The sequence below is a fragment of the Hyaena hyaena genome, unplaced genomic scaffold (genome assembly GCF_003009895.1).
Source record: "Hyaena hyaena isolate Hyena2069 unplaced genomic scaffold, ASM300989v1 scaffold_100, whole genome shotgun sequence".
In the NCBI taxonomy this organism is placed as follows: domain Eukaryota; kingdom Metazoa; phylum Chordata; class Mammalia; order Carnivora; family Hyaenidae; genus Hyaena; species Hyaena hyaena.
In genome coordinates this window covers 3,507,025-3,525,268 of record NW_024080732.1, presented here as the reverse complement: position 1 = coordinate 3,525,268, position 18,244 = coordinate 3,507,025, and the positions used below count along the sequence as shown (strand labels likewise).

General features: G+C 37.9%; 1 non-coding gene across 1 annotated transcript; it reads left to right on the top strand.

Annotated features, from left to right (window-relative positions):
* Positions 1 to 17,551: 17,551 nt before the first annotated feature.
* Positions 17,552 to 17,655, top strand: LOC120234036. Its single transcript, XR_005528967.1, has one exon. It is a non-coding gene; the product is annotated as a U6 spliceosomal RNA (small nuclear RNA).
* Positions 17,656 to 18,244: the final 589 nt, after the last annotated feature.

Sequence of the window (18,244 nt, the reverse complement as noted above, 5' to 3'; positions counted from 1 at the left end):
CTCTGGGTTCAGGCTATTTCAGGATGCCTCTTTACTTCTCTCTCAAAATTTATGAGACAGGAAACAACATTTGGCACAGAAACATAAGCTTCTCCTAAGCCAGGCTGGAAATCCTCCCTGAGAAGTTACCACCAAGTTTCTGCTTGGAGCAGAAAGACACAGAGAGAAAAAAACATGCTAGATCTGGGACCTGTAGTAGTATCTTGACCCTGTTGGTTATTAGTCATGTGGCCTCAGGTAAATCAATGAACTTCTCTGAACCCATTTCTTCATCTATAAAATTCACTCACTCATTATATTAACTTATTCATTTAATTTATTTATTTACTGCCTGCTATGCTAATAATAGGTAATATCTATTAAGTGATCACTAAGTGCTGGCACCGTGATAAGTGCTGTTTAACAATGGGCAGTGAAATGGCATGGTGTCTTCCTTCATGGAATTTGCTATACAGTGGGAGGTCACTGAGAAAGCATCTGTAAAAAAGTAAGTATATAAAACAGAATGGGGCAAGTTATATTAGGTAAATGAAAAAACATAATCAGAAATATGGGGAAAGCAGAGAAGATGAGTATTGAGATAAGGATGATAAAATACTCGGCAACACACCTGACATTGTACATAAACAATAAATGATAGTTGTGACAATGACTATTACTATTAACCTGATGTCACCAAGACCTTCTTGACCATTGAAATCTCTTTAGGGATAATTAAACCTCCAATTCCATTCTTTATGGACATCTAAAATCCAAAAATCTAAAATTTGTAAGGGAAATTTCTCTGACAATCCCAACTCTGAGTTCTTGTTCACTTCATAATGGATTATTCATTTCACACATGTTCTTTCTGCAATCCTCCACACTGACCCAGATGGGAAATCCAACCCTTAACTTGGTTTCCATCATAAATAAGTGAATGACTGAATAACACTTAGACACAACAATCTGTGTATTTAGCAAATGTTACTGAAGGTATATGAGAGCAGTAGAGAAGGGTTTTTTAAAAAAAAGTTTTCAATGTTTATTTCATTTTTGAGGCAGAGAGAGACAGGATATGAGCAGGGGAGGGGCATAGAGAGAGGGAGACACAGAATCTGAAGCAGGCTCCAAGACTTTGAGGTGTCAGCACACAGCCGGAGAGAAGGGGTTTAATGGCAGTAAAACAAAGAACTTAAAACTGAATGCTTGACTCTTCCATTCTAAAATGTTCTTGGACCCTCCATGGGCCACTTCATTTCATGTACATTGCAGCTTTCCATCAACCTTCTTTTCAGGAAGAAAATCCATTTTTCTCTTTGATTGTCCACACAACTATTAATATTCATGTTCTCAAAGTTTCAGCTTCTACCTTAGACATCTCCAAGATTTTCTCAAAGGTAGCATTCTCCCAAAGAGAAATTCTGCTGCAAGCTAATAAAATTGTATGTATATTTTACCCGTGCTTCATTGTTATTTCATGATTAGTGTCAGTATTAGTATCAGTACTAAGCCTGCAACTTTAGGAAAGGCTTTCATAGATGTAGTCTCCATAATTTGCTTCCTTGAAGTATAAGGGAGATGTCGTCTAGGATCCAAGACATCAAGGTGTGTCTGGTGCAGACGATAGGCATCCAGTGTTTCTGGTATGAAACCCCACATATACCATAAAATGGAGAACAAATGAGATTATGCCTGCTTCACTGTGGCTGATCTCTACACCATTGGTTCTCTCCAAGTTTGGCCACTTAAATAAGGCACCTAAAACTGTAGAGCTTGAGGATCCAGTCGTCTTTCTCTCTGCCCTTCCTTACAGTAAATATTACTCCTGAATTGTGTGTGTGTGTGTGTGTGTGTGTGTGTGTGTGTGTGAATTCAACAGTAAGTCAGTCTAGGACTTAGTGAAGCTTTTGAAAGTCCAGAGCTTACCAGAATCACTGGGCAGGAATGCAGAGACAGGAATGAGTTCCTGATACACTGAATCCAGGGACATTAGTGAATTTCACCTGAAAACTGCCTACTGTACTTCTGCAAAACAAATTCTTCAACATTCTTTGGGAGAACACTCCTTGTCACATCCCAGACCATATGGTATGCATAAGATTTTCTCCTTGGTCTCAGTGATGAGTTCAGTGACCCAACTGTTTCATTTGGTGCTTGTGGAATAGAAGCTCTCTTTTCCACTGGATTTGAACCTGAGAGTATCAGGTCTGGAATTACAATCATGAGCTTCAAGAGGCCACCATGTGGAAATTTGAAGAAAAGGAGAGTTGAAAGAAAGGTCAGGCTCAATGCCATTATTTAAGCCCTGAATCTAGCCATGTCTACAGTTAGCCTTATCCCTGGACTTTCTAGTTACATGAGCTAATAAACATCTTTTTTTGCTTAAAATACTTTGTCCAGTTTTCTGTCCCATGAAACAAGACAAGTCTTTCTGGTACAGAGATCTGGTGGGAGATCAGGGATCTGCTTTCTAACGTAACACTTGGGATCTAAAGGATAATCACATATGGGCTGCATATAAGGCTGGAACAAGTGTCTATACATGCTCCAGAGTCAGAATTTAACCCATGCTTGCTCCAGGAAAAGAGATAGAAAGAGAAATCTGGAGGCAGAAATAGGCAGCACTTGACAATGTGCCCCTTGGCGTGTTTGTTTTGTAATAGCATTCAAAAACTTTTACTGCATTTGGCCAAATTTCCTGAAAACTAAATCAAAATGCACCTTAAATTGCATTTGTGACTCTGTCTGCTCTCTCCAAATAAAAAGTCAGATAATACTACTTTTCATATGGTGATACCTTCCATAATTTGAGGCAAGGTCTATGTGACTGAATTGGTTTGCAAAGGGTTTACAGGAAATACTCCAACCAAACTGGAATGCTGTCGGACCTCCAGACCCAAGGCAATTTTACTTTACCATATAGAAAGGCATTGGCCAGTGGATTTTGCAGCAGTTACTGAGCTACCTTACTGAACATCAGCATATTTATTTTTATCCTAAAACATCATAGAATCTCCTTTCTTGATTAAAATTTAGTGTGTTTTACCTTCTACCCTTTTGATGTGTGGTATCTATGCAATATTTGTGTTTACCTATGTAATAATTTTGCCTGTTCATTGGAAACTTAGTGGCCAATATTTTGAGATGTCTCCTTACAGATGACATATTCACAATATTTAGTTTTAAATACTATATATCATGACAAAATGAGCCCACTTGCACACTTCTTAATCATTTTTAACAACTTTATCAAGGTATAAATTAACATGTAATAGACTATATATTTAAAGCATACAGTTTAGTAAGTTTTTACTTATCACTCATGCACCCATGAAACCATTACCCCAATCAAGTTAATAAACTCATTAATCACCTCCAAAAAGCTTCCTTCTTCCACTTTGTATTCCCTTCCTCATATAACTTCCACTTCTTGTGTCTCCAGGCAGCCACTGATTGGCTTTATTTCACTGCAGATTACTTTTCATTTCTAAAACTTTATGTAAAAGAAATCAAATAGCACATTTTTTGTGGGTATGGTTTCTTTTACACTGCATATTACTTTGCAATTCATCCAAGTTGTAGATTATATCAGTACTGTGCTTCTTTTTATTGCTAAATAGTATTCTGTTGAATGAATATACCATAGTTGATGGTATTCATTTACTTGTTGATGGACAGATGGGCTGTTTTTAGTTTTTAGCTATGACAAAATAAAGCTACTATGAACATTTATGTACAAATCCTTGTTTGGACATGTTTTTATTTCTCTTGAATAAATACCTGGAATGGAATAGCTAGATCATATGACAGGTCTATAATTAACTCTTTTAAGAAACAATCAAACTGTTTTCCAAAGTTATTATGCTATTTGACATTCCCACTATCAGTTGAGAGTTCCAAGTTCTTCCAAATCCTTGTCAATACTTAATATGGCTAGTCATGTTAATTAGGAATATTCTAATAGATATTCCATAGTGTCTCATTATGCCGTTAATTTGCAGTTCTCTAATGATATAATAATGTTAAACATGTTTCCATGTGGTTATTCGCCAAAAGTATATTCTTTGGTAAGGTGCTATTTAAATCTTACTATTTTTAATTTTTTGTGTGTTTTTATTATTGAGTTTTAATAATTCTCCATGAGTTCTGGGTATAAGTTCTTTATCAGATATCTGATTAGCAAATGAATGTTTCCATTCTATGGCTTGTTTTTTTTATTCTCTTAGCAGTACCTTTCAAAGAGCAGAAGTTTTCAATTTCTGTTTATCAAGGTTGTCGTTTAGGGACCATATTTTCTGTATTGTATCTAGGGTATCCTTCCCTAATTCACAGTCATAATGATTTTCTTCTATGTTTTCTTTGAGAAGTTATACAGTTTGGGAGTTTACATTTAGGTCTATGATCCACATAAATTTGTTTTCTGTATATGGTGCAAGAAATGAATAGAAATTTTTGCTTTTGTTTGTTTTTTGTCTAGGGATATCCACCTATTCCAGCACAATTTATTTAAAAGACTATCTTTTTTCCCCCACCAAATTGCCTTTGCACCTTTGTTAAAATTCAGTTAACCATATGTGTGCAGGTTATTTGTAGACTTCATTCTGTTATATAGATATATTAGTCTATACATATATTGCCTTAATTACTCTAGTTATATAAATCTTAAAGTCAGGTCATGACAATCTTCTTAATTTGCCTCTCTTTTTTAACGTTCTTTTAGTCATTATGGTTCCTTTTCACTTTTCCATGAATTTAAGAACAAACTTGTCAATTTTTACGAAAAAAAAAAGGGTCTTCTTGAATTTAATTAGGATTATGTTGACTTTATAGAGCAATTTGGGGAAAATTAACATTTTACAATATTGAGTCTCAATTTATTTAGTCTTCCTAAATATCTTTCAGCTCAGCTTTGTAGTTTTTGTGCACAGGTCAATTTTTCCAGATTTATCCTTAAGTATTTCATATTTATGATACTCTTTTAAGTGGTATTTTTAACAATATTATTTCAATTTCTGATTCTTTATTATCAGTATATAGAAATAAGTTGAATTTTGTATACCAATCCTATATCCTTTACATTTTCTAAACCCACTTTTATTCCTTAGATCTTTGGTAGATTTTGTAAATTTTCTTGGAAGATGATTATGTTGTCTGAGAAATAAAATAGATTTACTTCTTCCCTTCTGGTCTTGGTGCTTTTTATTTCTGTCTCTTGCCTTATTACCTTGGCTGAATTCTCCAAGTACAATGTTAATTGAAGTAGTAAAAGTAGATCCCCTGGCTTTTTTTATTGATCTTAGGAGGAAAGCATTCAGTTATTTGCCATTAAATGTAACGTCTCCAGGTAGGTTTTTCATAGATGCCTTTTATCAGATTGAGGAAATCCTTTGCTATTCCTGGTTTGGTGAAAGCTATTATTAATAATAGATGCTGAGTTTTAAATTTTTTTCTGTATTCACCAAGATGATCATGCGTTTTTCCTCTTTTAGTTAGACAATATGGTTAGTTATATTAGTTGATTTTCAAATGTTAAACTAACCGTTTTTCTCATTATTAATTTTCTTTTCCTGTTTTTTTGCATATCCTATAATTTTGTTTTTATTAGATATATGACATGATATTTGCTATGTTGTTAATGGATATTTTTTATATTCCTATTAAAATTCTTAGCTTTGCACTGGAATGTGGTTAATAGGAAATAATTTGATCTTTAGTATGTCCTGCTTTTAAGCTTTGTTAGATGAGACCACAGCAGCATTAGGTATAGGTTTAATTCTGCCCTACTACTAAACCAAATCTTTCTGAATACTCTACCCAAAGCCCTGTAAATTATGAAGTTTTTCACTTTGCTGCTGTGAATAACAATTCCCAGGGCTCTTTGCTCTCTGGTATATATTCTTCTAATTCTTTTGGATGTTGTTTTCCTTGACCTTGAGTATTTTCTTTGCACATACACACTGATCAATACTCAATAAATCATTCAGTGGAAATGTCTGCATATTTCTGAAGTCCTAACTCTGAGGTCTCTCCTCTCTGTACTCTACCCTGCCTACTCTTGCCTGTCTCCCCAGACTCCCAGCTCCGTCCCCTCAATTCAGGACCTACCCAGAATCTCTTTCCCTTAGCTACAATCTGGCAAATCTCTCAAGCTAGAGCAATTATAGGGCTTACTTTGCTCTTGTCCATCTCTCAGTGATCACTCTCATTTATTGTCTGATGTTCAATGTGTTGTTTCATATATTTTGTCCATTTTGTAGTTTCAGGAGGAAAAGAATTAATAATAGAGCACTAACCACACAGAAAGCTACTATAGTCAGTCAGTGACACACTGCAAGCAGCAATGGACAGTATAGAAGGGCAGAGACTATATAATTGCTGATAGGGAAACCACAGATCTGACCAGCAAAGAGAAAATTAGCCAACACTGGGCAAGCGCATATATCCTTTTCCTTTCCCCGAATTCAATTCCAGTGAATAAGTAGAAGGAAATTGGAGAGAATCACAACTATTAAGAATAGCAGTTAACCCCTCCCACTCCAAATTTTGGAGTCACATCCCAACCCACAAAGAGAATGGGATGGGCTTTGAATCAAAACTTAAGGTGTTTAAGTAGACAAAACTAAACCTTAGCACTCAAAATGATTCTGTTTTAAATGACCAAAAATTATGGAATTGGATTCAGATATATTAAGGGAGCCCACTGCTCAGAGAGAAAACATAACTTAGCAACTATTGAAGAAATATAAGCATTTTATGATCAAACCACAACAAGCTAAGAAATCTCTGTCAAACTGGTTATACATATATTGGCTAAAATTCTCTAAAAAATAAATGGCAATCAATAATTCAAACGCTATAAACAAGTTTGTACACATTGATCAGTGTTGTGCTTGCAAGCCAGCTCTCCAAAAACAAAAGAAAAGAACACTGATTTGCAACATTTCTCAGTTTTTGTAATGTAAATACCCCTACCTACCAGGGATGATTTTAAGATCACTCCCCAATGATGAGTTGGGAAAAGATTTGCAAAACATGCTCTTTTAAGTTAGTGTCACCCAGCTTCAGCACACCACTGCCTTTGATCCTTCTAAAAATTAACCCTAAAGAAAATAACTTAAGCAAGAAAAAAAAGCTATATAAACAAAATTGTCATTGAATGGTTGCTTATAATAGCAAAAAATAACATAAATAATCTACATATTGTGTTCATCCACTTAATGGAATATTATAAAGCTATTAAAAATGAAAAAGAATGGAACAATAGAAACATTTTATGTAAAATGAAGTGAATAAAGAAGAAATCAAACTTTTATGTTCACTACGATCACATTGATGTAAAATATGTATGATTATTACACAAATATAGAACCTATTTTGTTACAATATTGTGATATAAAGTAATTCTATCTTAAGAACTTGTTATTTGTTACTCTTCTTTAAAAAGCCTTTTTCTGGGGCACCTGGGTGGCTCAGTCGGTTAAGCGTTCAACTTCAGCTCAGGTCATGATCTCACGATTCATGGGTTTGAGCCCCGTGTCGGGCTCTGTGCTGACAGCTAGCTCAGCACCTGGACTCTGTCTTCGGGTTCTGTGTCTCCCTCTCTCTCTGACCCTCCCCTGCTCGTGCTGTCTCTATCTCTCTCTCAAAAATAAATAAAACATTTAAAAAACTTTTTTAAATAAAAAGGACTTTTCTTTAAAGTTGTTATAATAATATTTTTAAAAATACAACAAAACAAAATTAGCAGTAATTTATTTAACCTATCTCTAAAGATACATTGGTGCACTGGATTAGGTTAAGAACATCCAGGCACTGAAATATCATTGGAAATCCAGCAAGGAAAATATTTACCAAATCTCCTATGAAGGGAACTTCCAAGTTGAGAACCCCCAAAGGGCAAGCTGAAGTAACAATGTATTGTTCAAATGCCTCTAAGGAGGCTAAATCTGTTTAACTGCACATTTTTTGTTTATGTGACTAGGTTAGAAAATGGGAGGGGTGGTTTCTTCCTTAGTAGCCCTTTGCTCACTCAGCCATCAACTTCTTCTCTAAATAGTTATTGAGAAAATATTTAATAATATTATTTGAAGTGGTGCCAAGTTGTTAGCTTTTCTGGGGGCAGCCACATGTCTTCCTCTGGCTGTAAACATAATTCCATTCAAATTAGCAGAAGTTGAGTCCTGATTTACCAGTAGACCCTGGCTAAATTTTGGGGACATTGTAAAGGATAAAGACTCAATTCCTGCCTTTATGAAGGTATTATATGCTACTAACAGAACAAAATAAAAATACATTGGTATAAGTGCTGCTACATATAGGAAGTTTACTAGTGCCTTCCTGGAGCCTCTTCCAAAGACCTTAGTGAAACATGTTGAAAGGATTTCCTGGTGCACATCAGTGAAAACTGTCCCAAGTCTATTAACCTCTTAAACTTTGTTCTCCTCCTGGGCTCCCTTCGCCCTTTGCCAAGATCTGGCCATTTCCTGCACCGATTTATTCCAAAGCAAATCTAGCCTAAAAGACTACAGCTTGCTTAGTCCAGCATCAGGTTGCCAAGGCAGCCTGCCAACTGGCAGAGTCTTCTTTGCCCTTCCTGCCCTTATCTGTCAGCAGAGCAGGTGGAAGAACCTGGCAACATGGAAAGCCCATATCGTGAGCAGACCCAAAGCTTGCCAGAAAGGCCCAGGTGTCTCTTGCCACAAGTGCAGTGAGTAGGAATAGACAGAGTTTCATGGCTCCTAGAAGCCACTGGGGCTCTCCAAATGAAAATGGCTGAAGAGAAGAATAGAAGTACTGATTCCCAACACTGGAGGCTGGAGAAAGAGAAGGCACTTAGTGATGCTTTTATTTGAAGGTATTTGATTTCTAAGTTGTGGGTCTGACCTTTGATTGTCTTCTTGACTTATCTGAACAGCCCAGCCTATGTTATGCAGGCATCTTCCCAGCCCTCCAAGGACCTAGAAAACGTAAGTTGAGGAGAGGCTTTTCTTCCTGAGGATAGGAAATTTTGAAGATAACAGTTATTCAACAGTAAAAAATAGCAGAGATTGAGTTAAGAGAGCTCTCCTACCTCCTTCTCTGAAGAGAGAACAGAGAAAGAACTCTGCAGATACATGGTGAAAGCATGGTGTTTGAGTGGATAACAAGGCAAGTACTGAACAGTGCCATTCAAATGCAATGCGATTGAATGGTCAAATCAAAGTTTCTAAAATGTGCATGTTGCTCTTAGATACATGTTAAGAAATGTGGTCTATGTCACCACCTTGCAATTCCTCTCTTAGTTATTTCTTCCCTTAGAAAGTTCACCAAACTATGGTTCCTCAGAAAGATGACAGAATATCAGATACAACAAGCCCCATAGAGTGTTTTGTAGAAACTGATCCTTTCAAGTCTGAACTACAGGTGAACGAAGTAAACAAAGAATCAATTCCAGCAAACTCAAGTGTGTCTGCACTTGACAGAAGTTGACTGACATTGCAAATGGTAAGTTACCTGTGCTTCCACTGAGCTTGGTAAACCAAATGAAGAACTTAGTAGAAGGTACTTAACAAAACTTTCAGACTTGGGTAAATGGATTTCAATTAGATAGATAGAAGGGAAGGTAAAACTAGTTCCTATGGAAACCAGCTTTTGTCGGTCTAGGGTATCTGAAGTCTGGGACACCAGTCCTGATGGTTTTGAATGGCCCTAAATGGTACTACAAATGTGGATATAGTTGATGTCCTAAACATAATGGACTTATTTTTACATTTGGGCCGTAAACCAAGTACTTTACAGCTGCTTTCAACAGCAAGCAAGACATTAGCTGGAGATATTTCAGGTAAATCAAAGGAAGAATGCTCCTGCTTCCTCACACCCCCACAACTGTGGGATCAGAGATCATTGTACCAGTGTAAGGTGTGTTATCTCTTCAAGTTATCATTTGTGTTGTTTTGTACATTTTAAGTAGGAAATATTCAACTTCTAGTCCAAGAATTAAACACTTTAATAATAATACAACGTTTTGCATGCATTCTCTCAATTTATCTTTCTAAATACCCTATACAATAAGTGCTGTTATTATTCTCCATTTGATATATAGAAAAACTGAGGTTCAATAACTGACTCAAAGTTTCATAGCTGATAAATTGTGGATTTTGCAATCCTGTGTCCCTAGAACCCATAGATATTACCCATCTGCCCAAACAATTCCCACATTTCTTTTCACTATTTCTCCTCAATTCTGACTCCATGGCTCAAAAGATTGATTTGAGCCTTTTAAAAATTAAATTGTACGTTTAGTCAACAATAATATAGTACACGCTTTCTCTTTGCCGGGAACTGACTAAATATATATAAAAAGAACACATGGTTTGTTCCCTTAGTATACTCACAGTTTAATAAGAAGACACAGTAAAATTTTAATATACTTTTCTTCCTTTGAAAATGTTGGGCTACTGGAGTCAACTCACAGAAGTCATTTTTTGATGGGTAGCTCCATACTATAGGTAAGTAACATTTATCAGTAGCCAAGGTGATAGGCATATATTCACAAAGATCATGGCATCCAAGAGTGATGGCTAACAATGTCAAGAACCACAGATATTAGCTTGCCCGGATTTCTCACCTTGCCTTCTTATACCTTAACCCCCACTTCCTTTAGAGGTAGGCTGAATCCAAGATTCCCACAATGTGATTATAACTGGTCTCTATCAGTTTACATTTTATGTTTGGCCACCACCACACCATCATACCCTACTGCACCTAATTTCCACCCAATGAATTTTTAATCTGCCTCATCACTGTCTCCTTTCATTCAGTCATGCAGTAATCATTTATTATAGTTCCATTACATGATTACATTAACAATCCAGTTCCTACTTTCAAAGAGTAAAAATAAATGAATGCAAAAACTAAAATACTTAAATATTATGATAGAAAGGATTCAGGCAAGGTGAGTACAAAAACACATTCAGCAGTGTTTTATAGTTTTCAGTGTACCAAGTTTTCACTTCCTTTGTTAAATTTATTCCTGAATATCTTATTATTTTTGATGCTATTATAAATGGAATGGTTTCCTTAATTTTCTTTTTGGATAGTTTGTTGTTGGTATACAAAAATGCAACTGACTTTTTGTATGCTTGATTTTGTATCCTGCAATTTTACTGAATTTGCTTGTTTGTTCTAATAGTTTTCTTTTTTGTGGACTCTTTAGGCTTTTCTACACATAAGATTACATAATTTGCAAACAGATAATCTTAAATCTTTCTTTTCTGATTTTGATGCCCTTTATTTATTATTCTTGCCTAATTACTTTGGCTAGGACTTTCAGTACTTTGTTGAATAAGTAATAAGGCCTTGTTCTGGGCCGTATTTTATTTTTGTTTTTGTTTTTGTTTTGTTTTGTTTTGTTTTTAGAGAGAAAGAGTGAGTGGGGAGAGGGGCAGAGGAAGGGAGGGAGAGAGAGAGAGAGAGAGAGAGAGAGAGAGAGAGAGAATCCCAAGTAGGCTCCATGCTCAGTTCAGAGCCCAATGCAGGGCTCAATCCCACAACCCTGGGATCATGACCTGAGCCAAAATCAAGTGGGACAATTAACCAACAGAGCCACCCAGGTGTCCTTGGGTCTTGTGTTTTATTCACTAATAATAGTTAAAAATAAATAAAGGGGCTGGAGAGGAAGTGGAAAAACCTAAGGATAATAATAAAAATTAAGGAGGGCAAAAGAAAATTTTGGAGGTGATTTTTTATATGTTTATGGCATAGGTTGTGATAACAGTTTCATAGATATATTATCATTTCCAAACTTACCAGGTTGTATACAATAAATACGTACAGTTTTTTGAATGTCAGTCATACCTCAATACATTGGTTTAAACACACATTTAGGTTTAAGTAACTAAATAGTACTACTTCTGGGAGCATTTATTTTTAAAAGACTATGGAAAGAAAACTGTCTTTAATCCAAGGAGAAGAATTATCAGTAGCATAATAACTAGGTATCATTGAACTGTGAACATAATTTGGAAGACACTTGGAGAGAGCAACCTTCCCAGTAACAGCCAGCTTAGACAAGGTAAATGACTGCCTTATCAGTAAGTCTACTTTCTAAAAAATATGTGTTTATTTATTTTGAGAGAGAGAGAGAGAGCATGCATGCATGCGTGAGCTCAGGAGGGGCAGAGAGAGGAGAGAATCCCAAGCAGGGTCCCTGCTGTCAGCCCAGAGCCTGATGTTGGGCTCGATCTTAAGAATTGTGAGACTACGTCCTGAGCCAAAATCAAGAGTCTGATGCTTAACTGACTAGTCACCCAGGCACCCCAGTAAGTCTACTTCTAACAATCACAAAAATTTCATTCTCTTTCTCCCTCTCCACCAGCCTGAGAGCTTCAACATCCAGTTTAGGAGCAAAAGACCATGGGTCATTTGTCCCTGGGTCAAATGAAAATCTATCTTTTGCCCCAAAGCCTCTAAGCACCAGTTTCATTGCAGATGCCATCCTCCACAGTGGCCTGCTCTCAAACCCACCTCCACCTGGTGCAAGGCCTCTTTCCCTGACCCTATTTCCAGTCCCAGGTGCTTGCTCTTTGGTCATCACAAATGACTTAAACCCAAGACAGCAGTTTCAGTAATTGGTCTGAACAGAACACCACCTGTGGCCTGTATAGTCTTTGGTCTCCCTCCTGCATCCCCCTCACTTTTCAGGGCTCTCATTTGGAATTGATCTCTGAACTATTCCTTAGCCTGCTGCAAAGCCTAGGAGTTGGAGGAGATGGGGAGCACAGGCAGCAGTCATCTTTTTTTCCCTCTCCCCAGTCACTCCTCATGCCTCCTCTCTCTGCATTACTTCTAAAACTCCAACTGGGCTTTTACCCAGCCCATACTCTCCCTGCATGCCAGCCCCACTGCTCTCCCCCACTCTATACTTCTTCCTCATTTATAAGCATTTCCATCGGAAAGGGGGAGGTTTTTTCCTTAAAAAAAAAAAAAAGTCTCTTGAGTTGGGAACGTTGCCGATTGTAACTATAGTGATGCATCAATCACGTCGCAATAATTGCACAGCACAGGGTTTCCTGTTAGAGCTGAGCTACCTGCCAGAAAATGGCAGCAATCAGGCTATTGGCAGCAGACAATCAGGCATCATTTGTAATTCTTTATGGCTGCATGTTTCCCAGTCCAAGAATTGGATGCTAATCAATCAGTTGTCATAGCAACCCAGCATCACACAGCTATCAATACAGGAAAAAAGATGGCAGAAATTAAGAGGGGGGTGAGCACCATAATTCCTAGAAGGGAGTGCCAAGTGACCTTACCAGGTGCCAACCCATGAAAAGCAGTACAAAGAAAAAGCAGGAGACCCTAAGGGTAAAACATCATAGCCAGTCCAGGGAAGAACTGTTGTCTGGGCCACAAGTGTAGAAGCAGGTACGTGATTTGTGGGGGGGTCACCTCATTTTCCTTGGATAGCTGAACATCCAGGGCCAGGCAATATAGAAGCAGTTTGATAAAAAAAAAAAAAAAAATACAAGCATTAGTTATAGAGGAGAAGAGAGATTAGTTATCCAATCAGCCAGCAAATGTTTATGGAGTATACATTACACATGGGGCCCTTCACATGGCAAATACTTACTCTCTGGTCTGGGCCATGCAGCATAGATAGCAAAAGCCAACCAGTGCTCACAGGAGCATTTGAGGTGCCAGAAAAGTGGTACAATCTTTGAGTAATACTAGCAGCGATCAAAATGGAAATGACCAGTGTGACCAGCATGGTGAAGGGAATGGATCAAAACTATAGGCCAGGATTGGACCAAAAATGATCACTTATCTTATATTACCAACAACATGAGAGGTAGGTTTCACTATTTCTATCTTATAGCTGAGGATACCTTGTAATGCTGAGTAAGCTGTCTGACATCACACAGCTGGAAGAGGTGGGACAAGACTGACCTAACGTTCAGGCCTAGCCTTCACCCAAAATCATATCGACAGTGGCCACACTGCAACTGGGAGTCTGAGAAGGCCAGATTCATTCAGACTTGCAGAAGCGCTAAAGGCCACAGTCCAAAGATTAGATTTAGTACAAGACAGACTCTTTGCTAGCAATTCAGAGACATCCCCCAGAAACATCAGTTCATCTCAGTATGACCCTAAAGTAGTCATTTTATCTCTTGTGTCTTTGACTTCCTTTTCTGTAAAATGAGAATAAGAACTATGATTAATGGTGATATTCCTGGCCTGAGCAGCTTCTTCATCTCTTTTATCCTTCTTCAACTCTAGGGTATGAGGGATACCCTAGATCTAGTGGCACAGATAAGCAGTCTCCTTGAAAGAGGTTAAGATGTTGTTCTAAAAATCTTTCTAAGCTTTCCACAGTGCCACCAGAGCAAGCTGAGAATTTGTTGGTTTCTACCTCCATAGTCTCTGGCCTTGCATTAATTTTAGGGTTTCCAGAGAAATAGAACCAACAGGAATATATATAAAGAGATTGATTATAAAGAGTTAGCTCACATACTTATGGAGGCTGAGAAGTCCCCTGAACCGCTGTCTGTAAGTTGGAGACCGAGGAAAGCCAATGGTGTGATTCAGTCTGAGTCAAAAGGCCTGAGAACAGAGTAAGGTCAATGTTACAGCTCAAGCAATCAAGCAGGAAAGCAGAATTTCTCCTCCTTCTACTTTTCATTCTGAACTCAGGTCCTCAACAAATTGGGTGATGCCCACCCACACTGGACAATCTACTTTACTGAATTCACCCATTCAAATGCTAATTCCATTTGGAAACACCCTCAAAGACACCAAAAAATAACACTCAGCCAAATATTCCAGCACCTTTTGATTCAGTCACATAAAGTTAGCCATCACAGGCCTCTTCTACCTCCACTATCTTAATCTTTTGGGAGGCTTGGAAAGAGAAAATCAAATGGTCCCATACAACACGAGTCACTCACAGGCCCTAGTGCCAAGCCCCCCTCATCTCCATCAGGGCAATGTCAGAGAAATAATGTTGTGACGGGATTTCAGCTCATCAAGCAATTCCTGGCATTTTTCTGTGGTATTACAAAAATGACACTTAAAACACTGTGAGCACGAATCTAGTTACCAACTAATTATTTTACCAAACTGTTCTTATTAAAGTAATCGCATACTTCAAACTCATTTCTTTAAGTCAGATGATATCCAGGATTATCTTATGATGCACAACTTTTTTGCTCAACTCTTTGACTTTGGTGATAATGTTTCACTGCCTGAGAAGGGGCTTCTATTAAGTAGCGTGGCAGAAATGCATAGATCTTGGATTCTATTCCTGTTCCTTCTACTAATCATTGGTTCTATAACCTCGTGCAAGTGATTCCCTGATTCTGAGCCTCAGATCCCTCATCTATAGAGTGAAGGAGCAGCATTTCCAAGACAGCTTCCTCAGAATATTGCTAGATATTTATATAACATTAGTATATACTTATATACAGATATAAATAGATGATTTGAAGAGAATGTTTTCAGGAGTGAAAAGGCCAAAAACAAGTTTGGGAAACTGGATGAAGCTATGTTTTTCAGGTTTTCTTTCTGAGTGAATTCCTGGAGCTTGTTATAGGCCATTGGAAGAGCAGATCCCAAATGTAGTGCTTTCCACACTTGTTTGATCTGTAAACCATTGTCATTTTTGTCTTTATCACTGAACATCTCTAAAAGCTTGCATTCCAAGGATCAAACTTTAGAAAACACCGAATTAAAGGCTGTTTGAGAGGCACTGTTTGCTGCGGCAACAAGGTGGAAATAGGCTGGGTGGCCAACGCTAACCTTCACTTCCTCAGGAGATGCTAGGCAGCCCTATAAAGAACAGAGCAGATCCATGCATATTGGCATGAAAAACTTCCAATATGTCTCACTAAATGCAAAGAGCGAGACGCAAACTTTATAAGATGTTCCCATTTGTGTGTGTGTGCTTGAGTGCAGGTAGAGGTGAGTGGATACAAGGGTACATATGAATGCATAATTATGTGTAGCAAGTTTCTCAGTGCATATATAAGAAACCACAGAGGATTCCTTGCAGAGTGGTACTGAGGGTGGAGATAAAGGGCATTTTTACTTTTCATTTTATATCATTAAGTATTGTTGAACTTTATTGTTACCAACTCATGTTATTATTTTTATAATTTAAAAAAATTATTTTTTTTGTTTGTTTTTGTTTTTGTTTTTTCGTAGTAAATTTTTTATTAGTTTATTGTCAAGTTGGTTTCCATATAACACCCAGTGCTCATCCCCACAAGTGCCCTCCTCCATGCCCATCACTCCCCTTCCCCTCCCCCCACCCCCATCTGCCCTCAGTTTGTTCTCAGCATTCAAGAGTCTCTCATGGTTTGCTTCCCCTCCTCCCCCCCAGTATTTTTCACCTTCTTATACCCCATGGTCCTCCATTAAGTTCCTGCTAATCCTCCTATACGTGCAAACATATGGTATCTGTCCTTCTCTGCCTGACTTATTTCACTCAGCGTAACACCCTCAAGTTCCATCCATGTTGCTACACATGGCCAGATTTCATTCTTTCTCATTTCCATGTAGTATTCCATTGTATAGATAAACCACATCTTCTTTTTTTTTTTTTAATTTTTTTAATGTTTTATTTATTTCTAGGAGAGAGAGAGAGAGAGAGAGACAGCGTGAGCAGGAGAGGGTCAGAGAGAGAAGGAGACACAGACTCCGAAACAGGCTCCAGGCTCTGAGCTGACAGCACAGAGCCCGACGCGGGGCTCGAACCCACGAACCGCGAGATCATGACCTAAGCGAAAGTCGGACGCTTAACCGACTAAGCCACCCAGGCGCCCCTATAAACCACATCTTCTTGATCCACTCGTCAGTTGATGGACACTTAGGCTCTTTCCATGAAAAACCACAAATTTAAAAGCTCTCTGGAAACGCTTTTAAGTCAACTTTCTTAATTTTGTGGTTTCTTGAGCCCCAAATTGAGGCTAATTTAAGCCTGTCTTCTTGATGAGAAATGGTCCACCTGGATGCCAGTTCTTCTGTATTTTTCCACCTTGAGATTGCAGGCACAGTTGGGTGACTGAGCACCCTGAGGAGTAACTGACCCCTCTCTCTGGGGACTTACACTATGAATTGCATTTGGGTTTCCAAATGCTGGCCAAAGAACCCAGCCATAGGAGCAAGAATGGAATGTGTCATTCCACTGTAGGCAAACATTAACAGGCAAATCATGACTAAGTACAGAATTCCAGAATCTAAAACATCTAAGCTAGATCTTTCTACAGAGGAGAAATCTGACACCCAAGGGAGAAAAATTGAAGACCATACTACAGATTTCAGATCTGGGACTCCTGATTCTAAGTCCAGGAGAATTTACACCATATGATGTCTTTCACACCTCACCCAAAGCCCTGAGCCATCCACAAGGAAACAGGAGAGTATTCCTGGCTTGAGGTCTTTAAAACTGACCAAAGCTAGACATACTGGACTGAAGAAACAAAGTCCAGCCAGAAAAGGCAGAACCAAAAATGAGGAGAAGGCAGATCTGTGTGGCTAATTCAGCTAATCTTGAACGTGAGGAAAATTTGGGAGAGAAGGCACCAAGATAAACTATGTGCTGGCTTCAGCAGCACATATACTAAAATTGGAACGATATAGAGATTAGCACAGCCCCTACATAAGGATGATACACAAATTCATGAAGTAACCCATATTTTAAAAAAAGAAAGAAAGATAGAAAAAAGAAACAGATGCAGACATAAATCAAAAGACCAAGACAAATTTGTGCTGTTAAGGAAACTGGTGAGAATAATTTCACCAGTTGCCTTTTGCATCTACTCTACATAACTGGGAGGAATTAACTTCTCAACTAGTTATACACATTGTAAACTTGTTGGTAACTGTGAAGCATAAGGATAGCATAGGTGGAGAATGAGCTTTTCTGTCTACTTGAATTGTCCAAAAGACAGAAGGTCTTTTTTCAATGCTGGTACTTCTGTGTATTTTTACAATGTTTACGGAAATCTTTATAAAAAGCACTATATGTCCCTCAGCCTTGTTAAACAGAATCTGCTGCACACCATTTAGCCTTTTCCTCAAGTTTTTGTTTATTTGTTTGTTTTTACATCTGAAAAAGAAATCCTTTTTCTGGGTTTTCGTACAGAGAGACCCTTGGAACTATGGAGATATATTGGTTCTACCCGCTTGTTTTCTGTTCATTGCGTTTATATTCTGTATCGGTTTTACAAAGCACTGTTAGATCTGAAGGGATACGTTCCCTCCTAGGGACAGTGAAGAAGATGTGGGA